Below are 26066 nucleotides of genomic sequence, written 5' to 3' on the forward strand. Positions count from 1 at the left end.
AGTCGTTAGCAGCTCACTTTTTGTACATTTTATGTTGTGTGTGTGTGTGTGTGTTTAAGATTTTATTTATTCACTCATGAGACTGAGAGAGAGAGAGAGAGAGAGAGGCAGGCAAAGGGAGAAGCAGGCTCCTCATGGAGCAGGAGCCTGATGCAGCGGCGTTTGATCCCAGGATACCTGAGCCCGAAGGCTGGTGCGTAGCGCCTTAGCCACCTAGGCTCCCTATCTTGTGGTTAATAAAATTGGACACATTTGTGGCCAAGGCAATATTAATTAATATTTTTGAGATTATAGAGTGATACATAGTATCTTTAAAACCCTAAAAATTTGTGACAGTTTATCATTTAAAATGTATCCATTCTTCCAAAGTTGTTGTCAAATAGATAACTAAAATGTGAAACAAATCCCAAACTGGGTAGTCCTTCTTTCACTGACTAATATACTTTTGCAGTTATCTTTGGAAGTTTGTTACATCTGATTTTTTTTTTTAACATCTGATTTATTAACACTTCATTGGAAGTGTTTTTTTCATTTATTTCTTAAAAATTTTTTTAAAGATTTTCTTTGAGAGAGAAAACACAAGTGGTGGGGGGTGGAGGGGGTTGGGGGTGGGCAGAGGGAGAAGCAGACACCCTGCGGAGCTCAATCCCAGGGCCCTGAGATTATGACTTGAGCTGAAGGCAGATGCTTAACTCACTGAGCCCAGGTGCCCTGTTTTTTCATTTTAGAAATATTTTACAATCGGGCAGCCCAGGTGGCCCAGCGGTTTAGTGCCACCTTTAGCCTGGGGTGTGATCCTGGAGACCCAGGATCGAGTCCTACATCAGGCTCCCTACATGGAACCTGCTTCTCCCTCTGCCTGTGTCTCTGCCTCTTTCTCTCTCTCTCTTTCTCTCTCTCTCTCTCTGCGTGTCATGAATAAATAAATAAAATCTTAGAAAAAAAAAGAAATATTTTACAATCTAGTCATTTGAATCCCTACTCCATAATACCTCAGCATTGCACAGGATGTTCCAACATTCTAAATATTTAACAAAATGCAATTTAATTTGAGACTTCATGATTTGTTATGTCCATGCTAAAACAGCTCTGAGGCATTATTTCTGATTATAGCTGTAGAATATATATAATTCAAGATTGTAACATTTAAAATTGAGTATGAATATGTTTTAATGTTGTTATATTCTCACTAAAGAATTTAGTCATAAAAGTAAGATGTTATATTGTAAAAGAATGCAAAAACTCACCTAAAGGATTTTGCTGGTAGTTCTGAGAGTTTCTGGGGAAAAAAAATTGTAAAAGGATATATTTTTGTAAAATTAAAAATTTTGAAGGCATTTCAGACAGATTTGTTTTCCATATTTAGAACATTCCCAGAATAGGAGAACAACGGATGATACAAATAAAACTAAATTTGGAACTAATAAAAGGAAACTAGTAAAAATTGGCTTATGAAATTTCCTTCAGAGTGAAGTCATAAAGTAAAACACTGAATACATTCTTAAGAAGTTAATTACTCAGTTTTTGGGAAGAGTTGGAAAGATAACTTATATGATGGTATCTGTCTACTTCAAGGAGATCCTGTATTATCTCTGATACAGATTCTGGTCCTTAGGCATACCAGGATCTGGCTGACAGAGTAGGCTAACATAAGTCTGTTGTCAACTCTTTAACAGCCTCATGGAATAATAATTTGCATTTCTATAGGCAGAAAAAACTGAATTAGTATCCAGGCATAATTAAAATGAATGTGAGGAGAAGCCTGTATGGTGGTAACCACTGTTATGGTGATACATTATATACTTTCCCTGTTGTGGCATTTATGAATTAGGAGATGAATTTTATCTACTTTTATTTATATATCAGTGGTTTTTCTTAGAGTAGAGAGACTTCAGCATAGACTTTTCTATCTTGTGGTTGGACTCTTGTACTCAGGTACCTATCCCTCACTCTCCCATTAGGAGTAAAGGGAAGGGGTTTTTGAAAGGCCAATAGCAAGGAAAAGTCTTCTTTTATTATTATTTTTTAAGTAATCTCTGCACGCATTGTGGGGTTTGATCTCACAGCCCTGAGAGCAAAAGTTATATGCTCCACTGATGGAGCTAGCCAGAAGCACTAGCTGGAAAGTTTTGAGGGATTTATAGCTCACAGATGATGGGCTTTGGGGAAATACACTTATCTTCAGATGTGAAAAGGAAGAGAGTGAGCAGGACCAGGGATAGAGGCAGTCATCCTTTCACTGTTAACTGAATAAATAAACCACATTCTTTTATTTATGCTCTCTACCTCTATCTCTAAGGGGAGACATTCTCTGCTTTGTCTACTTAAAAAGCAAACAAAACAAACTTCATTTTGAAAATTACAAAAGTAATACATGCATATTTAAAAAATTAAAAATTAGGGCAGCCTGGGTGGCTCAGCGGTTTAGTGCCGCATTCCGCCCAGGGCGTGATCCTGGAGACCAGGGATGGAGTCCCGCGTCGGGCTCCCTGCATGGAGCCTGCTTCTCCCTCTGCTTGTGTCTCTGCCTCTCTCTGTCTCTCTCTGTGTCTCTCATGAATAAATAAAAATCTTAAAAAAAATTACAGAAATGAATATAAAATATCAGTTCTCTCTTAGCCCTTTCTCCTTGATCTCAGTCTTTTGAAACAACCACTTTACAGAACATCAGTGTATCACATTCCTTGTATTCATAACAATATATACATGTAACAGTGGTGTATCGTTTTCTTTTTTTCCTTGCATATAAAAAACACGAATACTTAGGTTTTTTTGGTAACCAAATGCATCTGTATCATATCTATCATTTTGTATTTGCTTTCTTTATTTATTTGGAGGCCATCCAGTCAGAACTTATAATTCATCTAGTTCTTTTAGGGAGTATTCCATTATCTGAATTTGCCATGATTATTTTACTGTTTCAGCATTGATAGATATTTAGGTGGTTCTGTAATAAACATTGCTGGAGTGCACATCACTAAATATTTTTGTGCATATATGTGAATATTTCTGTAGATTTCTAGATGGGATGGTTAAAGCATGTACATATTTATTTATTTATTTATTTATTTATTTATTTATTTATATTTTTTTGCATGTACACATTTAAAATTCCAAAATAATCCCAATGTAATGAGAATACACATATTCCCATATCTTTGCTAGGTAAATATCAGCCCTTTACATTATTTGCCAACCTCAGAGGTGAAAAACACCTAGTATCTCCTTTTATTTTTATGTGCATTTCAGTATTTGATTACTAATAAGATTGAGTGCTTGTTGTTAGTCATAGTTTTAATTCTTTTTTAGGATCCACTTCAAATTTATTTTCTTTGTGAGGTCTTCTCTAATTCTTACTTATCCCTTTCCTTAACTCCAGGCAATGACCCTCTTTGCTCTCACAGTACTCTCTGTCGTAAGTGATTAGAATCATGTGTTATGATTATTTACTTATTATATATTAGACCAGGAGTTCCCTATGGTTGTGACCATGTAGTAGTCATTTTTCTAGGTTTCGTATCATGATTTATTGGAAATTTGAGAACTAAAACCTAGTTTTTATGGTAATGAGGCATAAATGCTTTAAAGATAATTTCTTTTATCCTTTTAGTTCTATTGAGATATAATTGATATATAGCACTGTGCAAGTTTAAGGTATACACCGCAATGGCTGGAATTAAGCATATTGCAGAATAATTGCCACAATAAGTTTAACATTCATCGCCTCATTTTGCTATGTAGTATTCTTTATGTCTGCTCAGTGTCTGGCACAGATCTAATAGCATTTAGTGTTTGATTAGGAAGTTTTATAAAATGGTTAGTCTGTTTCCCAATTGGGAGTCTGTATGTAAGGTTTGCGGCCGCCTTTTTTGGAGGAGGGGAAGGGTTGTCTCGTAGTGGTAGTTCTAGTACACGCCTTTATTTTACAAATGAAGAATTAAGTCTAAAGGAGGAACATCTTACTTGGTTAATGAGATATTTTTATTCTTTAATAAAAGGTGTTGTGAAACATAACACAGCTCGAAATGGGGTTATTTATGGTCAGGGATGAATATTGATTTCTAAGATAGATGATGAGCTTTTCTCAGTTCTTACAGACCAAGCTTAATCAATGAGGCTTTTGCCTAATAGTCTTAGCATGTAGCCTTAAACCAATACAAATTATCCCACTTCATTTGGCTCCTTCCTAAGAGTTATGATTCGTATGATACACTAGACATAGACTTTTCTAGCTGCACGTACTGGCTGACTCCTGAGAGACCTGGTGTCTTGTCTTTTAGAGAACTCTTGAAACCTGTCCTCTTAGCCATCTTTCCATGAAGTGATCCCACCAAACCTTATCACATTATCCTTTCCCGCCCAAGATACAAGTCATTAAACACATCTCTTCTCATCTTTGTTCCCTCACCTACTCCCCTCCTTTTCAAACATGTTACCTTTGTTCTAAGGCTAAATATAATTACATCTTTAAATTCTTTACCGAATGTTACTTTTATCTTTGTTAAGTAACACCACTGATCTTCCTCCTAAGGGAAATCCCTTTCCTCTCTAGTGGAACTTTACCTTCCTTTATTCTCTACAGATTCCAGTTGTAGGAAAGTATAGGAAAGTGGTTTCCTGCTTTCTTTGCCTTACTGTGCCTGTAAAACCTTCCTGTTAAAATTCCCCTTGCTGAGTCTCAGTCTCACGAAGTTGGTGTGTACATCTCTGCTTGCTCTTTGAAGACATGGACTTCTTACAGACTTCCTTTCTGTGTGAGGTTGTGCCATCATTCTAGGTGAATTTAGTGTTTATGTGAACAGAGTACCCGGGACCCTGGCTTCATAGTTACCTCATTCTAGTGGAGATCTTCACCTAACTCATTTACTTACACTCATGAAATTACTCTGGACCTCACCATTACCTGAAATCAGCTTTACCTGTGAGATCATTAATTTAAATATCTTGCTCCTGAGCTCTTAACCTCTTGATGCTTTTGAGATCCACAATTCTCGACTCCTCTCTCCACCAAATGCTTTCTTTATAAGCAGGCAAGAATCCATTGTCTGTCACTTGAGACCTCTTGCTAGAATTGTTTCCTTGCCCTGTTAAATTTCTGTCATATGCATTTGCATTTAGGTTTTGTATCAGTTTGTCTTTCTGGCTATACAAAAGATGTTCATTGAGCACTGATGGAGGAAAAAAAAGTTACTACCCAGATTAAAAAAAAAAAAAAACTACCCAGATTAGTGATACTGTGAATTCATGGTCTCTATTTCTTTTAAGAGTAGTCCGAATGGCAAGCAATTCTCTCATTCTCCTTAGGGTCCGTTTTAAACGTTCTTTTCTGTCTTTGAGCAAAGTGTGCTCCACAGATGGTCTTCTCACTTCACAAGAAAATAGAAGCCATCAAAAGGATATCCCTTAAATTTCCTGTTACTTGACTCACTGGTTTATCTCTTCTGTACCATTTGTTCTTTTCCTTCTGTTCAGTGGATGAGGTGTCCATCATTCTGTCTCAGGCTGGTTCTCCAACTGTGCTTTGGAATTCATTCTTTCCTTCTGTTGATTAATTCTATTTGTCTTTCATCTTTCTCTTAATTTGGATTCTTTTTCATTTAGCTAAACTTGTCCAAATGTTTCACCTCAAACAAATGACCAAATGACCCCTAGAAAAAAATCTCAATTCTTTCTACCTTTTTGCCCCTCCCCTCACCAGCAAAACAAACTGTGCTGTCTCATTTTCTGTTCACTCCTCAGTGCACTATAATCTCCCTCCCAACCTCTCCCATCACTAACACTGCTCATTTCAAGATCATTCTGATTTCTTTGCTGCTAAAACTATCATTCTATCAAATATTCAGAAGTACTTGACACTTCTCAAATTGCTGTCTTCTCTTGGCTTCTATGACCATACTTAGCATCTCTCGCTGTTTGTCTCAGGTTCCTTTGCTTTCTCTTCCGCTGCTAAGTGTGAATCTTGTTTATTCATTCTTACTTTTTTATTCATTTGTTGCCTTCTTAAGTTTGTATTTGTTTCTAGGACTTTATCATTTGTCGTTGATTTCCATTTTTTTAAAAAGATTTATTTATTCATGAGACACAGAGAGACGGGGGGTGGGGAGCAGAGACATAGGCAGAGGGAGAAAGAAGCAGGCTCCTCACAGGGAGCCTGATGCAAGGCTGGATCTCAGCACCCTGGGATCAAGCCCTGAGCCAAAGGCAGCCGCCCAACCGCTAAGCCACCCAGGCGTCCCTCCATTTTTCCATTTGAAATCTTGCCTCTAAGCCTTAGGCATCTCTAGTCAGAGATAGCACAGATACTTTAAGATCAGCGTATCTACAACAATATTATTTTCCCCCTTCTGCTTTCATATCTCCTTCATTTCCTGTGATAAGTGATTCCACTACCTATCTGGCTTGGATCGAGCCAGAAATCTGGCTATTTGGATATCGGTCATCCTTGACTTCACTTTCAGTATCACTAGATCCTGTCAGTGTTGCCTCTGACATAGAATTTTTTTCTTTCCCATCTGACTGCTGCTTTCCCATTTCAAGTGACCATATTTTTCTTAGTTTATTACAGGATTCTTTTCTTTGATGTTGTTTTCCTAGCCTTTTCTACTCCAACCAAACTATGTATTATAAGATGTAGATCTAACCCTATTATTCCCAAACTTAAAGTACTTAAATGGACTAATTTCCTATTTATTCAGGGAAAATTTCAAAATGCTAATTTTTTTTTTAAAGATTTTATTTCTTTGAGAGAGTGAGAGGGAGAGAGCACAAGCCATGGGGAAGGGCAGAGGGGAGGGAGCCCTATATGGGGCTCCATCCCAGGACCCCGAGATCATGATCTGAGCCAAAGGCAGATTCTTAACCGAGTCACTCAGGTACCCCAAAATGCTATGTAATTTCTTACAAAAAGATTGTTAATGGTGTGATTTCTGATTTTTCCAACTCTATCTTTTGTGACTTCTCTTCTTCCTCCCAAATTCTACCCATGTTTAAGTAACTTCATTTGAAGCTACTTTCTTCCCATTTCCAGGCTTTTTTTTTTTTTTTTTTAACATGTAAGTCTCTCTGCCCTGAATGAAAATGCTAATTCCCCAAGTGTTACTACTATGCAGTATGTGGAAATATTTCTTTTTTTTTTTTTTTTAAGATTTTATTTATTTATTCATGACAGACACAGAGAGAGGGAGAAACACAGGCAGAGGGAGAAGCAGGCTCCATGCAGGGAGCCTGACGTGGGACTTGATCCCAGGTCTCCCCTGACGTGGGACTTGATCCCAGGTCTCCAGGATCCAGCCCTAGGGCTGAAGGCGGCACTAAACCACTGAGCCACCCGGGCTGCCCTGTGGAAATACTTCTGCCTCATTGTACTTATTTTGGTTTGAATTCAGACGTTAGATGGAGAAGACAAATATATATTCACGATGATTTTTTTTTAGAAACTGGCTTAATTATTTAATTAGAATAGATCGATGTTTATAGAATTCATAAGAGGATTTCCTTAGAAATTTCTGTTGTGAGAAGTGTGTATAAAATATGGCTAATGGAAAATGGTAATATAAATGCTATATAAGAAACTTCCTTTAAACTAGAAGATATTTTAAATTCTTTGAAACTCGTAATGATAAGTACTAAACTTAGCATATTGAATACAGTGTTTTTTATGATACATCATTAAGGTTATTGTCAATAGCAATAATAGTAATATTGTTAGCAAGACATAGTCTCATGCTTGCTTTGGCAGCACATATACTACAATTGGAACAATACAGAAATGATTAGCATGGCCCCTGCTCAAGGATGACATGCAAATTCGTAAAGTGCCTCATATTTTTATCACAATATTGTATACCTGAAACTAACATAACACTGTATGTTAATTGTACTGGAATTAAAAAAAGAAAACACATGTAGTAGTTCTTACTGTGTGTCAAGCACTGTTCTGAAGTGCTTTATTAATTTGTTAGGTTTCTTTTTCATTTTCTAGTCACATCAAAATGACATATTCTTTAAAAATATTCTCTTTAGAAATACTTAGTTTCAAACATTTAAAAAAATATGATCCCTTCTAAGTAGAATAGTTAGTTGCCCATTTTTTTGCAAACATAATGAAAAATGTGTTACCTGTCTATGTTAAAGTCATGTTAAAGTAAAAAAGCCAAGTAGCCTGTATCTGTCAGTATAATCTAACAAATTCAGTAAAGATTTTATTCTGTAGTGAAAAGACTTAATATCTTAGCAGTTTTGTGTGTTGTCTCATTTGATGTAATAATCTGTGAACTATATGGGGCAGATATTCTTTTTAGTTTCCTGAATGAGGACACTGAAATTTGGAGAGGTTAAATAATTTTCTCAATGAAAAGTAGCCAGTAAATGGCAGAAAAGGATCTGTGCCTTTAGAGTTCTAAAGTAGTATTCTTTTCTCATTTTTTTAAAGTGGGCTCTACACCCAGCATGGAGCCCAACATGCGCTTGAACTTATAGCCTTGAGATCAAGACCAGAGCTGGATCAAGAGTCAGATGCTTGACTGATGGAGCCACCCAGGCACCCCCTTTTCTCATTATGCTTCTTTTCTTTTTTTTTTTTTTTTCCTAAGATTTTATTCATCACACACACACACACACACACACACACACACACAGGCAGAGACACAGACACAGAGGGAGAAACCAGCTCCATGCAGGGAGCCTGACATGGGACTTGATCCCGGGTCTCCAGGATCACACCCTGGACTGAAGGTGGCACTAAACCCCTGAGCCACCCGGGCTGCCCTATTCTTTTCTAAAGCAAAAACTTGAAGCTCTGTATAAGAAGTTGGTAGCCATTATTTTTGGACAAGCCTGATAGATATTTTAGAAAAGTAATTAATAAAAATGTTCTACATTAAAAGGATTTCAGATTTTAGAATATCTTTTAAATCAGTGATTTTTCAACTTATTCTCCCCCAAATTTTCTTAGATTCAGGTTAAGCTTCTCTAAAACTGATCTTTTTTAATTAGTTTTTTTAATGTCTCCGAATGGAGAGAATAATTAACTAGATGATCTACCCTTCCTGGAGGTCTACATTATGATGGATAATTCAAGAACAGTTCATTATCTAATGATCACTTTCTATTTGTAAGTCTCTCAAGGGCTTGTGTGGAACATTTGAATATGGATATGTGTGAAATTCTGCAAATCAATGCATTTTTCGATGAGGATCTGCAGTCCTAATCCTAGACTTTCATGAGTCTAATTTCCCTTCTTACTGGCATGTTCCCCCCCCCACATTATCTCCCAAATTTTTGAAAAGGATTACTGTAAAGAGAGCTGTTCTTCTTCTTCTCAGACTGCTTTCAGACTGCAGGATATCTAAGTGGTGCATTTAAATTGTGATATCTTTGGGGTGCCTGGGTGGCTCAGTGAGTTAAGCATCTGCCTTCCATTGGGCCCCACATCGGGTTCCCTGCTCAGCAAGGAGCCTGCTTCTCCCTCTCCCTCTGCCCCGCCCCCAGGTTCTTGCTTATGCTCTTGCTCTCAGACTCAAATAAACCCAGGAAAGAGAAAAAGAACCCCACAATTGTTGGTATCCCATGATGATGAGAAAACTATCACTTTTTTTTTTTTTTTTTTTTTACTTTCTACCACATATAACATTTGAGACATAATCTAGGTGCTTGTAAGAAATTATAGAAGGTACAGCTTATTGTCAAGGGGAAAATTATATGATGAAGAGCAATAAATACAGTAATATAAAAGAGTGCCTTACTTGCAATTTTTAGAAATTGTTATTTTTGGAAATAGTAGAAAAGTGCTCTGAAGGACGAGGGACTTGATTTACATGTTGGAAGATGCTAATTATGACAGTGACAACACTGATGACGTTAGAATAGCAGCAGACATACTTATTGTCTCTTGTGGTTGTACATAAATTAATTTGCCCCTCCAAAGGCCCTTTGAAGTAGCTACTGTTACTTTCTTGATCTTATTGTTGAAGAAACTGGGATTCTGCCTTTATCTAGGTAGGCTGCACTGCATCCTGTACGGCAGGATGGCAGGAGGTGGTGGAGATTAGGGAGGGTAGCCTTCTTTTGCCTTCTTGGTAGTGTGGAACCTGTGTAGGCTTTTGGAATGGCCTATTTAATTATATCTCTGAATGAAAAATAAGCTCTTACCCAGGGCACAGATAAAATGTATTTTCAGTAAGGAAAATTAAAAAACCCACGTAACAGATTTTTTATTGATTAAAAAAAGAAAATACCTGTTTTAACCTTTTTGAGTAGAATTTTTTTTTAACCTGTGTAATTTTCATCATATTGTTTTAGGACATTTAATTAAAACTGTCTAATGAGAAGAGTGTATAACTATTTTGCATTTAACAATTTTTAGTTAAAACAAATCAAAGACCCAGTCATAGCCTTGTATATGCATGTGTGTGTAAAATTTTATAGTACCACTAAAAAAACTCTATATAGATGATTAACAAGTATCAGTGGTGTGTGTTATAGAGGTATTGTTGCAGAAAAACCAGCATATAATGAAATATTTAACATTGGAATATAAACATGGACTTGTTTCATTGTATATGGAATCTTGAAAAGTATCATGCTCTATTATCAAAACATGTAAACTGTTTTAGTTGGGAAACTCCTCCCCCTATATTTATTTTGAACATTTCTTTTGATAACACTTCTTCCTTCATAAAAGTAATAACTATTTAACAAAGGCAATATAAAGACAATATAATGAGGTGTTTAAGGACTTGGGGATCTGGAGTTATATTTGGGTTTATTTTCTTGTCCTTACTGTGTCATCTGATGAGTTGCTTAACTTTTAACCTATCAGTAAAATGGAAGATAGTAATAGTATTTCCTTTATAAAGTTGTTAAGTTTAAATGACTTAATCTAAACCACATAGTGACAGGCATATTGTAAGCCTTCAGCAAATGCCAGGTTTGTTTGTTTATTTTTTATTTTGTTTTGTTTTGTTTTGTTTTTGTGTTTGTTTATTATTGTGGCAAAAAAAAAAATGGCATAAGATTTACCATCTTAACTATTTCTGAGTACAGTTTAGTAGTGTTAAGTACATTCATATTGTTTTACAACCAAGATCCAGAACTCTTTTCATGCTGTGAAACTCTAAACTCCATACCCAGTATAGGGCAACTGGCTACTCAGTCAGTGGAATATGGGACTCTGGTCTCAGGGTTGTGAGTTTGAGCCCCACATTGGGCATAGAGATTACTTAAAATCTTAAAAAACAAATAAAAATAAAACTCCATACCCATTAAAGAACAACTCTTCATTCCTCCTCCCCCAGCCAGTGGCAACCACCATTCTACTTTCTGTCTGTATGAATTTGACTACTCTAGGTACCTATGTAAGTAGAATTGTATAGTATTTGTCTTATAGTATTTGTCAAAAGACTTATTTCACTTAGCATAATGCCCTCAAGGTTCATCCATCCATATTGCTTTATGTTAGAATTTGCTTCTTTTTTCAACAGTGAATAATATTCCATTGTATGTATATGGGAAATTTTGTTTGTCCGTTTATTTTGTAGATGGACATGGGTTTCTTCTACCTTTTGGCTATTGTGAATGATGCTGCTGTGAACACAAGTGTAACAGTATTGGGAGACCCTGTTTTCAGGTTCTCTTTTCACTGTATATCCAGGAGTGGAATTGCTGTATCATATAATAATTCTATTTTTAATTTTTTCAGGAACTACCAGACTGTTTTCCAGAGTGGCTGCACCATTTTACTTTCCTATCAGCGGTGCACAAGGATTTCAGTCTCTCCACATCCTTACCAGTACTTGTTATTTTAAGGTGTTTTTTATTTTTGGCTAATTAGTATGAGGGTCTTCTCATTTTTATTTATTTTTCTTCTGCCTATAGGCTTAAATTGTTCTTTCTCAGATTTTTCCTCAGGGAGCTTAAATTGATAATTTTAGATCTTTTCCTAAATTTGCTTTTTATTTTTTTTTTTGCTATAAATTTCTCTTTGAATACTGCTTTTGCTGCCACCCACAAATTTTGAGAAGTTGTATTTTTGTTTTTATTTATTTTTTTTAAATTTTTTTATTTATTTATGATAGTCACAGAGAGAGAGGCGCAGAGACATAGGCAGAGGGAGAAGCAGGCTCCATACACCGGGAACCCGACGTGGGATTCGATCCCAGGTCTCCAGGATCGCGCCCTGGGCCAAAGGCAGGCGCCAAACCGCTGCGCCACCCAGGGATCCCTATTTTTGTTTTTATTTAGTGACACCTTATTTTTTGAAAGGTATTTTGCTATCAATAGTATTCTAGGTGATAGTTTTTGTTTTACTTTTGGTACCTTAAATATGTTGCTTCACTATCTTCTGACTTGCATTATTCTCTGTTCATTATTTTATTGAATTTCTTTTTTTTTTACTGGCTTTAATCAGTTTGATATGCCTGTTGTTTTCTTTATGATTCTTGTTTTTAGCTTTGGTTGAGCCTCTTGATCTGTATAGTTTAAGTTTTTATCACGTGCAGAGAATTTCTAGCCCTTATTTCTTCACATGTTTTTTCTTCTTTTCTATTTCCCTCTCTGACCTCTAATTATATGTACTTTAGGTTCCTTCACGTTGACCGACAGCTTGCTGAGAGTCTACATTTTTTTTTGGTCTTTTCCCCTATGTGTTTCATTATGGATAATTACTATTGCTGTGTCTTCAAGTTCTGTTGTCTTTTCTTCTGCAATTTCTAGTCTACTGTTAATCCCATCCAACAGTAATTTTCATATCACAGATATATTTTTATCTCTAGATTTTTGGTTTGTGTCCTTTTTAATGTATCACCTCTCTACTTAACATTTTTAGTGTTTTCTAAATCTTACTTATTGTGATAAAATATACATAACATAAAATTCACCAGTCTAACCACTTGAGTGACACTAAATACATCCACCGTATTGTATAACCATCACCACAATCTGTTTTTTTTTTTTTTTAAAGATTTATTTATTTATTCATTCAGAGAGAGCGAAGAGAGAGGCAGAGACACAGGCAGAGGGGAAAAGCAGGCTCCATGCAGGGAGCCTGATGTGGGACTCGATCCCCAGTCTCCAGGATCACACCCCAGGCTGCAGGCAGTGCTAAACCGCTGCGCCACTGGGGCTGCCCCCACAATCTGTTTTTTTAAGAGCAGTTTTTGTTGCTATGTGTGATTGACCACATTAGTAGTTTCTGTGGCTTATGGGTTGTGAACAAGAGGGGCTTCTGTGTTAGGGAAGAGTCCTTATGGGGAACTTATGTATTCCTTTTTTGTCGTTTCTTTTTAGTGACTGGTGCCTGCTTTTCCACATCATGAGGTGGGAGCCTTGTATTTGGGTTGATGGCAACAAAGTTCAGGAGCCTGGATCTCTGATGATTGTGGGAGCTTTTGTGTCCACATCTATCTATCTATCTATCTATCTATCTATCTATCTATCTATCTATCAAGATTTTTATTTATTTATCCATGAGAGACCGAGAGAGAGGCAGAGACACAGGCAGAGGGAGAAGCAGGCTCCATGCAGGGAACCTGATGTGGGACTTGATCCTGGGCCTCCAGGATCACACCCTGGATTGAAGGCTAAACTGCTGAGCCACCTGGGCTGCCCTATTTATTTATTTTTAATGATCCAAATAGCCTTTATTGTTTGGGAAATGAAAGAGAGGAGAGGACATGACAACTCCAGCTCCTGGGACAGTAACAGTGATTACATCACTGTCCTTCAAAAGGACCCTTAACTGTTTTAAGGCAGACATAAGACACTAAGGGGCATTTTCTGTCATTTGCAGCTGAACCCCAAATCAAATTGATACTTATAAATTCCATTACTTCTTTAATATTGACAAAGACATAAGATTTTTAGAAATACATACCAAAGGGTAACTTCTTTTTTAAATAGCTTTAAAAAAAATAGCCATCCAGGCACCCCACTATAGAATTTCGTAATGCTACATTTATTATTTATAAATCCAGCATGATTTTTCTCTTTGGTAATTGACAAAGTGGATTTAAATTTAACAAAGAAAATAATTTAAAACTGTTAATACATAATTATTATGTATGAATGTATTGTGTTTTATAGACATTTTATTTTCTTCATGTATTTTTCACAACAATCCTGCAATGTATTATTGTCTCTGTTTACTGATGTTATTGAGGTTTAGAGAAGGAAGTTATGGAACTTGGTAGTAGTGATGGAGTTCAGATTATATTTAAAGTCTTTCTGACCCCAAATCACACACTTTTTTCACTAAGTCCTACTTTTTCTATCATCTGTCTTTTATATCTTTATTTCTGAGACAACTCTGGTTGGTAAATTAATCTCCTAGGAGGTACCCTGTACCAGTGACTAAGTTAATTCTTTCAGGTCACTTAATTCTTTTACTTATTAGTGAAGCATGAGAAGTTAAAATAAACTTTTCTGAATCTGCAAGGTTGAAAACTACTATAAGCCCTAGACTAGTAACTTAATTTTAAGGTTTATATCATAGATGGTGGTTATTCCAAAGGCCTCAACCTAGCCTTTAAGTCTTTCAGCTGTGCTAGTGTCTTTCATCAGTTAAAGGTTTAGTTTTAGGTATGGTTAGCTTTAAATTACTGTACTTATGATCTGAGGAAAACAGCCGGACTCTTCTAGTCTAAGTTTCTTAATTTGTTGAGAAACTTTGATGCAGTTTTGGTTTTTGTTCTCATTATTTTGTTTTAGCTAACTCGTCTTCTGTAATGACATAGTAGCATTCAGAGGACAAACACATCACACCTTAGGAACAAAGAGTGCCAAGAATTACTTGAAATTTATGATCATATAAAACAAATTTACTTCTTAAATTTAATTTTTGTAATCTGTTATGGCAAAATACTTTTAAAGCCTGGGTGTTCCAGAACCTGTTTAACCTGTTATCTCTTAAGTGAGATGACTGCATACCTGAAAAAATAATTCACTGGTGGAAGAGACAGATGCCAGAACTATTGAGAATAAGTCCTTGTTTGTGTAACCTTTTAGTTTGTCGAATCATTCCTTTTTTGGAGTACAGGAAATTAAACACTATGGAAAAATTGCCATTCCCAGTTGGTCTAATGTTCACTGTACTATAGAATTTCTCTTTCTTTCCCTCCCTCCCTCCCTCTCTCTCTCTCTCTCTCTCTCTCTCTCTTTCTTTCTTTCTTTTTTCCTTCCTTCCTTCCTTCCTTCCTTCCTTCCTTCCTTCCTTCCTTCCTTCCTTCCTTCCTTTCTTCCTTCCTTCTTTTTTTCTTCTAATTTATTTACTTTTAGAGCGAGGTGTGTGTGAAGGGCAGAGGGAGAGGGGGAGAGAGAATCTCAAGCAGACTCCTCACTGAGCATGGACCCCATGTGAGGCACAATCTCAGGACCCTTAGATCATGACCTGAGCCGAAACCAAAAGTTGGACGACACTTAACTGCCTGAGTCTCCCAGGCACCCCACTATAGAATTTCTTAATGCTACATTTATTATTTATGAATCCAGCATGATTTTTCTCTTTAGTGGATTTAAGTTTAACAAAGAAATAATTTAAAACTGTTAATACTGGGGATCCCTGGGTGGCTCAGTGGTTTAGCGCCTGCCTTTGGCCCAGGGCGTGATCCTGGGGTCCCGGGATCGAGTCCCATGTTGGGCTCCCAGCATGGAGCCTGCTTCTCCCTCTCCCTGTGTCTCTGCCTCTCTCTCTCTCTCTCTCTCTCTCTATCATGAATAAATAAATAAAATCTTAAAAAAAATTAAACTGTTAATACTATATATGCAAATGTATAAATTCTGAATTTTCTTCAGCTGTGTAATCTACTACCCGTTTTGCCCCTTCCATTAACCTCTCCTCTGTTAATTAGATATGTGTAGGAATTTTTTTTTCCTCCTTTGCTTTCACAGTGCTTATGTACTTTTCCAGTTCCTCAAGTTTGAGTGCTACCAGTTGGGGGGGGTAGTTGCATTGAGTAGTTCTTTATTTATTTTATTTTTTTGTTGAAGTGTAGTTGACCTACAGTGTTATGATTCAGGTATACAGCATAGTGATTCAACAATTCATTCTATACATTATGCAGTGCTCACCAGGATGAGTGTCGTTACTATCTGTCACCAGATAAAGTTATGACAGTATTATTGACTATATTTTCTATGCTGTATTGTTTATCCCTGTGACCTATTTATTTTATAACTGGAAGTTTGCATCTCATAATCCCTTTAAAGAGAGTTGTCATAGAATGTATCTAAAAATGCCTCTGGCCAGTGTGGTAGCCATTATTACATGTGGCTGTTAACTAAACTAATGAAAGTAAAATAAATTTAGTTTCTCAGTTGCACTAGCCTTATTTCAAGTGGTGGGTAGTCACATGTAGCCAGGGGCTACCATATGGGACGGCACATCTGTTGAGTGTCTGAAATTCTGAAATGCAGCTGATCAGATTGTGACCTGAAGAAAGTACCCAGTATGATTTTTATTAGTTAATGTCATTTAACTTTAAAATTTTTAAAAAATATTTATTTACTTATTTTAGAGAGAGAGAGAGAGAGAGAATGTACATTAGTGGAGGGAGGGGTTGGGGATCTTCATGCAGACTCTGCTGAGTCTGATGTGTAGCTCCATCTCAAAACCCATGAGATCATGACTTGAGCTGAAACCAGGAGATGGACACTTAACTGACTGAACCATTCAGCTGCCCCAGTTATGTCATTTAATGTAATTATTAGTCTTATTTCTAGTGGAGGTTGTTTAGAAAAGTGAGGTCTTTCATTTCTCTCAATTCTTAACAGTCTACATTTTGATGAAAGTTTTTTCGTTATATTTTCAGGAAATTTTCAGAGGTCATTATATAGTGTTGTTTAGTTAACAGACAAATGGGATTTGCTCCTTGTTTAAATGGCTTGCCAGAAAATGTTACGGATAGTTTTGTAGATGTTTATTACATTTCTGATTATAGGAGTAATATGTGGTTACTGTAGAAAATTGGGAAATGGGGCATCCCTGGGTGTCTCAGCGGTTTAGCTCCTGCCTTCAACCCAGGGCGTGGTCCTGAGGCCCCGGGATCGAGTCCCACATCGAGCTCCCTCCATGGAGCCTGCTTCTCTCTCTGTGTCTCTGTCTCCGTCTCTCATGAATAAATAAATAAAATCTTAAAAAAAAAAAAATAGGGAAGTGTAAAGAGTAAAATATAAAAACTTACAACCACCCAAGGATAGTTACTGCTTCTGTTTTTTTTTTGCTATTTTTGTAATTTTGCTAATTTAAGTTTAATTTTTCAGATCATTTTCAATTTTGTCTTTAATGTGATAGCATAAGGATTTTCCTATGATATTAACTTTTTTTCTTAAAGTTCTAAACAAATGTACCACAGTATTAAATGAAGTGGTTTCAATCATAATTAGCTTAATGTTGTTGGGCATTGTGTTTTGTGTGATAGTGTTCTCTGCTTTGTAGCTCTGATTAAAGGGTATGTTCTGTAACTTCTCTAACTGGAATATAATCCTTAAAATTTTTTTAACCTCTATAGAATGTATTTGGTTTAAGTTTATTTCTTCTACTAGAGTAGAAGCCACGTGAGTTTAGGGACTTGATTACCTTAGATCTTTTTTGCAGTGAGACAGGATATATAAATAAAGTTATTTTAGTTATATTTATATTTCCAATTTATAACACTGTGCTTGGCACATATTTATTTACGTTTGATGAATTATATTTAGGCGTTATTATTTTTTAAAATTCTCTTTTATTTAAGTAATCTCTACACCTAGTGTGGGGCTGAAACTACTGACTCCAAGATCAAGAGTCACTTGCTCTTCTGACTGAGCCAGCCAGGTACCCCTGACAAGTTGAATTTAGATAAGTGGCTTGTCCATTTTCATAGATTTTGCCTGTAGATGAAAATATACATGAAAATTTAGTAAAAGAATAATTCAGTTTTTTGGACACATTCTTTGCTGTTAGGAACTAGTCTCATTTGTAATTATGGGTTTTTTCCTTATTTTGCAACTCTTTTCATGGAAGAAAGGTTTTGGCTGTGCCATTTTAAGAAGATGAATAATTTTTCAAGGAATTCATATTTAAGCATATTTGCCTGGCTTTATCACATGCCACAATATGGTTTAGCTATTTGAAGAACATCTTTAGTGGCAAACACAAAACAGTGAATGTGCTCGGATACTGGCCAAATTTAATTATGATGTAGTTTCCTAACTTTATAAGTTGGCTTCAACAATGTTATAATAAAAGGAACTATGAAAAGCAAAATTAATGACATATATAGTTAATATTTTGTTATCTAAACTTACTGGATTTGATGACATATAAAATATTTAGGATATGAGACCTTATTTTATGCATGAAATAGAGCATGTGTTATGTTGAACATTATATTGGTGTCACCAAATGTAGTCCTTATCCACTCATTTTAAATATGCTTAATGGTACTGTGTTTCAATGAATGATAGTAAATAAGAAGCCAGTATATGCAAAGTCTGAATCAATTCTTTTATAGAACTATGTAGCCAAAACACATAGTCAAAATTAGTATAAAGAGAGCAGCAAATCCAAAGGCATCTGTGGTAATGTTTTTAATTGCTACACTGGACCATGAGAGCATCATTGTTATTCTGAAGTGCAAATTATTGACTGAATAGTTTTTCCAGTCCATTTTTAGTATCATAATTTGTTTTAGTCATTCAACAATATACCCTTTTCATATTTCCATATTAATACATTTAAACCTATTTTATTCTTCTTAATAGCTTGACAATATTCCATTGGATGTATTTTAAATTATCCATGGCCTGTAATCAAGGACTTTTGAGTCATTTTAATTATTTACATCAAATATCAAAGGATATTCTTACAGATAAATATTTATATATTTATGCAGGTAGTAGGAAAAAGTTAGAATTTATTTTTGTTATTTCCTACGTTTTAATTGGTATTGCATATTTTTACAATAAGAACAGGATACAAATTTATGATTATAATGAAAAACTTCCTTTAAAAAGTCGGTTAAGTACTTGAGGGAAAAAGTGAGGTTATTTTCTTGCTTTATAACATGCACTAAAATAAACTCCAAATAGTTAAAGGGGATTAAGGCAAAATTAAAAACTATAAACAATGGGGTGCCTGGCTGGTTCAGTCAATAGAATATGCAACTCTTCATCTCAGTGTTGTTCAAGCTCCCTGTTGGGTGTAAGCTTACTTTAAAAATAAAAAATAGGGCAGTCCTGGTGGCACAGCGGTTTAGCGCTGCCTGCAGCCAGGGGCGTGATCCTGGAGACCCTGGATCGAGTCCCAAGTCAGGCTCTCTGCATGGTGCCTGCTTCTCCCTCTGCCTGTGTCTCTGCCTCTCTCTCTCTCTGTGTCTCTATGAATAAATAAAATCTTAAAAATAAAATTAAAAAAAATAAAAATAAGAAGAGTTGTTATATTAAAAAAATACAAAAAACCATAAACAAAATGAAGCTACACATGTGCCCATTTGATCTAAACATAATCGATACAAAAGCATCCATAAAGAAAAAAAATCATAGTTTTTATTTGCTGAAAGTGAACAAAAAAGAGAGAAAGTTAAAAGATAAGAAACAGAAAAACCATATGCCCAAAAAAGGTAGAAAATGCATTAATATTCTTAAAGAGCTTATATAAATTTATTATATAACCTTAAATATCAATAGAAAAATGTTTTAAAAAATTTAGTTCACTAAAGGGTACAGTTGTATCTAATCTGTCTACAGAATTCTTTTTTTTAAATTATAGTTGATGTACTGTGCTACATTAGTTACAGGTGTACAGCATAGTGATTTGACAACTTTACATGGTATACTATGCTCACCATAAGTGTAGCTACCATCTGTGATCATACAAGGCTCTCATTGTACCATTAGCTATATTCCCCATGCTGTACTTTTCATCCATGTGACTTATTCCATAGCCGAAAGAGTCCCATTTTCCTTCACCCCATTCTGTTGGATTCTTAATTTTCACTCATTTTAAGTTTTAGAGTTTTCATTTGACTGATAAAACTTCAGGTTCTCTGCCAAAATTCTCCCATTTTATCTCGAACATGTTAATAGCAATGATTTTGAAGCTTGCATTAAATTTCTGGATTTCCTGTGGGTCTGATTTTTAATAAATTTCTTTTGGTGAGACACCGGGTGGTTCAGTGGGTTAAACTTGTGACTCTTAAATTCAGCTCAGTTTGTGATCTCAGGGTCCTGGGATTGAGCCTCCAGTTGGGCTCCATGTTCTGCACAGAGTCCGCTTGTCCCTCTCCCTCTCCCCTTGCTTGTGGGCGTTCTCTCAAAATAAATAAAATCTTTTAGAAAATTTCTCTTGGTTTTATATTTTGGTTTTATCTTGTATGACTGCTAATGTTTCATTGACTACTGGACATTGTATATGAAAAAATGCTTAGGTAATGTTATCTTTTTTTTTAAAGGTTTTATTTTATTTTTTAAGATTTTATTTATTTATTCATAGACACACAGAGAGAGAGAGGCAGAGACACAGGCAGAGGGAGAAGCAGGCTCCATGCAGGGAGCCCGATGTGGGACTCGATCCCGGGTCTCCAGGATCACACCCCAGGCTGCAGGCGGCGCCAAACCGCTGCGCCACCAGGGCTGCCCTAGATAATGTTATCTTTCTTCAGAGAGGATTTATATTTTCTGTTAGAGTTGAGACAGATCACCTTAATCTCTTTAATAATTGAAGAGATTTGAGGCAGATTTTCAGTCTTTTGAGGGTTGGTCTATTTCTGTGTTTTCTTTATTTCTTTTTTCCTGGAGTGTAGCACTTTAGGCACTGAGTTAAAAGCCTGGACTTTTTCTTCTTTGTGAGTCCAAAACTCTAATTTCTGTCTTCCCAATCTCCTAAGAGTTCTTACAGATAAGCTTTTTTCAGTTTTTCAACTTCTAAGCTGCAGCATGGTAGTCAACTTTAGGCTCATATCCTTGTTCCCACTCCCCATCCCATTTTAGTCTCAGTAGTAGGATTGGCTTGCAACAAATTCATCTGTCATTGGTGGAGGTAGTTATCTCCCTGTTATGTTATCTATATATGTTTCTTTTTAAAGTGTTTTAGGTGTCTGATATATAATAATTATTGTCATTCTGAATGTGGAGGAATTGGAGGAATATGTTAGAATGTTTTATTTATTATTGGTAAAATCTAGGATATAGGCTGAGATATGGGACAGAATGCTCATTGTTCTGAATAGATTTGGACTCTTCCAGCAGATAGGTCTCTCACAGAGGTGGAGTCGTCTTTGCTGTGTTTATCAAAAGAATGAGAGTAGATGAGAATTAGTGTGTATAATTTGTAGGGATCAAGATTCTAGAAAATTAGTGTAACTCAAAATAATTATAAATTGGAGTCACAATCACTAGGTGTCTGTTATATGCAACCTATGATTCTTCCTTCAATAGATCTTATATTTTTATAAATTATGGCCATAGAGCATGGATTTATAGTTAAGTTGTAATGTTGCACATGCCAGGATGGGAAATACTGTTTTGTAGTCTCAAGAATAATTGCAAAATGGAATACTTTGGAATATTTTGTGATGACTATGTTCTCAATATGATGATCTTTATATGATCTGGTTATTTGTCTTCTAAATTTGGAATTTTTCTGAGTTGGTGACTTATTGCCCTCAGAATTCAGTTGGTATTGCATACACTACAATGACGTTGGCAGTATCTTTCATAAAGTTTGAACCATATGATTAAGCAAGCACAGTAAGTACAGGAATCTCTCAAAACTGCTTGATTATTTTTTTAACTGCTTGACTTTTAATCCCCAATTCCCACTTTTAACCTTTTCAAAAAATTATAAGTTAAAACTTTATAGTAACAGCCAAACTCATATTTAAGATTTCCTGAAGGTTGCAATAATACCAGGTAACACTATTATAGTCAAGCTACTTTCCGTAAAAAAAACCAAATTCACCAAATTTTGGAATCAGATAACTAGCATTAACTAAGTGAGAAGGAGAAATAAAACATACCAACACTTATTACAGGGAGATTTGCCAGGAAAAGAAGGTATCTTTAGGCCATCTTAGTCTTACTTTTATTTTGCATTAGTTCAGCCCATTCATAAAGTCAAAGAAAAAGTTTTGACATAGCTTTTCTATTAAATGGTTGGTTTTGTATTTAGGAATGTTAAACTACATTTTTGTGATTTTTTTTTTTTTTTTTTTTTTTTGTGATGTAGAGCGGGGCAGATATACAAAATAGGTTTCCAGATATAGAACCCTAATTTGTAATACTATTTCTTTTTTTTGTTGTTGTTTTCTTTTTTGTTTTTTTGTAATACTATTTCTGTTGGAAATGAGAATTTGTTTTATAAATTTGGATTTCATTGACCATCAAAGAACCAGTTTGGTTGTGAGATAGATGAGGATCATGTGCATAACTCAATTAATGATTATCAAGCCATGTCTGTTAAGACATGTATGTGTATATACACATACATGTACATAGTTTTTTTGTGTTTCCATTTTTGAAGTATTGGGTTAAATTCAGATATGCTTGTCATTTAGGAATTTCTTTAAGAAAATGTCTGTTTGGTGATTGGTATTCAAGAAAGGAAAGCTTTCTGTATTATTTGGTGGCATAGAAGAAAAACATTTATGAAATGAGATGTTAGTGATTTGATTACTTCATGTATAGGAGCCATAATATTATTTTGCAGATTTTTGGATTATGCCTTTTTAAAAAATATAAGCCATTTGATAATTTTTATAGTACTGTAAACTAATTGAGATCATTGTGGTTAATTTACTTATAGTCTTGATAGTTTTTCAAGGAAAAATAGTAATAAAATCAGAGACATGTTATATTATGTTCCTTGGTTTGCACCACTGGTTTTATTTGAATGTCTTTTTTTTCCTCCTAGAGAAAACTTGGTTTTCTGTGTATTTATCTACAGTTTTCAGTCAAGTCTGGTATGGTTAATTCTTGTCTGTCAGCATTTAGAGTGTTTATATTGAATTTTCCACATGCTCTTGGTAAATATTGTTGCCTTAGCTGGCTGCAGTAGTGCAGTTTGCTTTCCGATGGAAATAGGTTTGCTCACTAAGCTCCTTAGAGCAAGGACATTAGCTCATTCATTTCTGCTACGGACATATTTGTTGAAATGATACCCCAGAGCTATCAAATGAATAGTAGAGGTCTTTTTACCTGCTTCAGTGTTCCTTGATGTGATTGATAAAGTGAACTTGTTTTGTAGTTGTGTCTTAAGTTCTTTGTGTTCCAAGGACTTTGTGTACATTTAGTCTAATAAGTATGTGAATTTAGCAACTACCACTTGTCAGGTCCTGGATTAGGCCTTGCAGTGAACAAAACAAAAATTCCCTGCTATCACTTTACATTTAATGGGGAGCCAGATAATAATAAACAATTGCCTAAGATAGTAATTTATGGCAAGGAGAAAAAAATTGAAACAAGGCGAATGGTATGAATATATATAGAGTGTTGACAGTACGGATACTAAGGTTTCTCTGAAGACTTAAGACCTGGTGGAAGTAGGAGAATTAGCCATGCAGATACATGGTTCGATAATTTTTGGATAGGGCAAATCCAAAGACCTTGAGTCAGGAAAATGGCTTGGTGTGACATTAAAAAAAAACTTATTATTTGGAAACAGTTTCCAACTTAAGAAAAAGTTGTGTGTTTTTTTTTAAGATTTTAATTACCTATTCATGAGAGACACACAGAGAGAGAGACACAGAGACATAGGTAGAGGGAGAAGCAGACTCCCTGTGAGGAGCCCCATGCAGGACTCAATCCCAGAACCCCAGGATCATGCCCTGAATGGGAGGCAGATGCCCAATCACTGAGCCACCCAGGTGTCCCCAACTTAAGGAAAAGTTTTCAAACCTTTATATACTTTACTGAGAGCCCTCATTCAATTTTTTTTTCTTTTTTAAGATTTTATTTTTTTTATTTGTGAGAGACACAGAGAGACAGAGACACAGGCCAAGGGAGAAGCAGGCTCCCTGCACGGAGCTCGAGGGGACTCTCCCAGGACCCCAGGATCACGTCCTGAGCTGAAGGCAGATGCTCAGCCGCTGAGCTACCCAGGCGTCCCTGAGCCACCCACATGTCCCTCAAGTTTTGTTAATTGCCCAAATAATATTCTTTAGACCAAAAGGATCTAATCCAGGATCATGCATTGCATCCAGCTCTCATGTTTCTTTAATCTCCTTCAATTTGGAACAGTTTCTCAGTCTTTCTTGGTTTTCATACTATTTGCAGTTTTGAAGGTTATAAGCCAGTCATTCTGTAGAATATCCCTCAGTTTGGGTGTGTAATGTTTCTAATGATTAGACCCAAGAATTGTATTTTTGGCTGCAGTTTCATAGAAGTGACATTGTATTCTTAATGAATCCTATTTTGTGGTAATGTTAGCTTAGATTACTTGATTAAAGATGATGTCTTCCCCCTTCCTTTGTAATTAATAAGTATTTATAGGGAGATACTCTGGGACTATGTAAAATCATGTTTCTGTTCCTACTTTCACCCATTAGTTTTAGTATCCATTGATGTTTTTCATCTAAATTAATTTTTACTATGAAGATTGCCAAATAGTGATATTCTGATTTAATATTTTTTCTAGTTTTGGCTCTGTTGCTCAATGGATAGCTCATTGAACTTTTAATATTTCTAATACATTTTTTAGTTGGTGTTTTACTAGAAGAAAGAATTACTTCATATACATTTATTTATATCAGGAATTCTTTTTTTATTCAATGGGTTATACTCTATTACTGTCATTATTTATTTTTTTTTAAGATTTTTTTTTTTTTTAATTTATTCATGAGAGACAGGGAGAGAGAGAGGCAGAGAGACAGGCAGAGGGAGAAGCAGGCTCCATGCAGGGAGCCCGACATGGGACTTGATCCGGAGACTCCAGGATCAGGCCCTGGGCCGAAGGCAGGCGCTAAACTGCTGAGCCACTGGGGCTGCCCTCATTATTTATTTTAATACGCAGATTGCCCCACATTTGCCACTGGGAGCCCTTTCAGGCTGGCTTGTTACATCCTTTTGATGTTTTCCCATCAATCTTTGTGTACTTCTTTACTTTTTTTCAAAAAACTTTTATTCAAATAAAACAAATTCACAGGAAGTTCCAAAAATAACACAGAATGGTCCTTTGTATCCTTACCCAAATTTCTCTTAATGTTTATGTTTTATATAACTATAGTACACTATCAAGATTAGGCTATTGGTATTGATATGATGCTTATGTATAATTCTATGTCATTTTATCACTGTACACCTCCCCACTTTTGCCACAAGATGCTACAGGCTCATTTTGTAATTTTCTTTCTGTAGTCCTGGAATCAGCCATTTCTCTGAGGAGCCTTAATTTTTTTTCAGAGGAGAGTGGTATTTCAAAACCATGTTCTCATTGCTGTTGGAGTATCTGTGTACTCAGACTCTTTCAGTGGACAGATGAAGAAAGCATAGGTGTGTGTGTGTACACTTACATCTACATCTGTATTTGTATATCTTTACTGAAAATTGTGTATTTACCCTGATAACTCTAATTCCATCCCAATACCATTTGTTCATTCTAGCTTTCTTTTTTTCTCATATTTGTATCTCTTCTCCAAGTAGTAAAAACTTGTTCCTGTTATATAGATCATAATTTGCTCAGTTCCTCCATATGTTGCCAGCTCCCCACCCCATAAAACTTGGTTGCTGCTCAGATGTTCTTTCTTGTGAAGGCCCTGGCTGCTTCAGAGCTACCTTCCTACCCTGTTCCCACTTACTTCTTGTGTAGGGCCTCTGTTATGGTTTTAAAACCTTAAGAAAGGCAGTGTGGCTGGAGCAGATAAGGAGGGCATGAGACATACAGATTTAAATTATAAGAAGATTGACTATTCAGGAGTAGAATGGAGATGAACTAGAGTAGAGGGTCATTAAAGGCAGGGAAACTAGTTAGTAGGTAAGAAATAAGAATCTGAGCAAACATAGGAAAAGAAGTGGAGAAGGGAACAACTGTGAGACCAGAGTAGTTCACAGCACAGAAGGAATTACAGGGTGTAAGGGTCAAAGGAAACTTGACTTTCCTA

The 26066-nt window shown here is 35.8% G+C and overlaps 1 protein-coding gene and 1 non-coding gene across 14 annotated transcripts in view; both read left to right on the forward strand.

The window, feature by feature from the left end:
* The window catches only part of ROCK2 (Rho associated coiled-coil containing protein kinase 2), a 141454-nt gene that overhangs the window by 18565 nt on the left and 96823 nt on the right, over nucleotides 1-26066 (forward strand). The window lies entirely within an intron of this gene.
* On the forward strand, nucleotides 7727-7829 carry LOC140602054 (U6 spliceosomal RNA). Its single transcript, XR_012005093.1, has one exon. It is a non-coding gene; the product is annotated as a U6 spliceosomal RNA (small nuclear RNA).

The sequence above is a fragment of the Canis lupus genome, chromosome 12 (genome assembly GCF_048164855.1).
Source record: "Canis lupus baileyi chromosome 12, mCanLup2.hap1, whole genome shotgun sequence".
NCBI classification, from domain to species: Eukaryota; Metazoa; Chordata; class Mammalia; order Carnivora; family Canidae; genus Canis; species Canis lupus.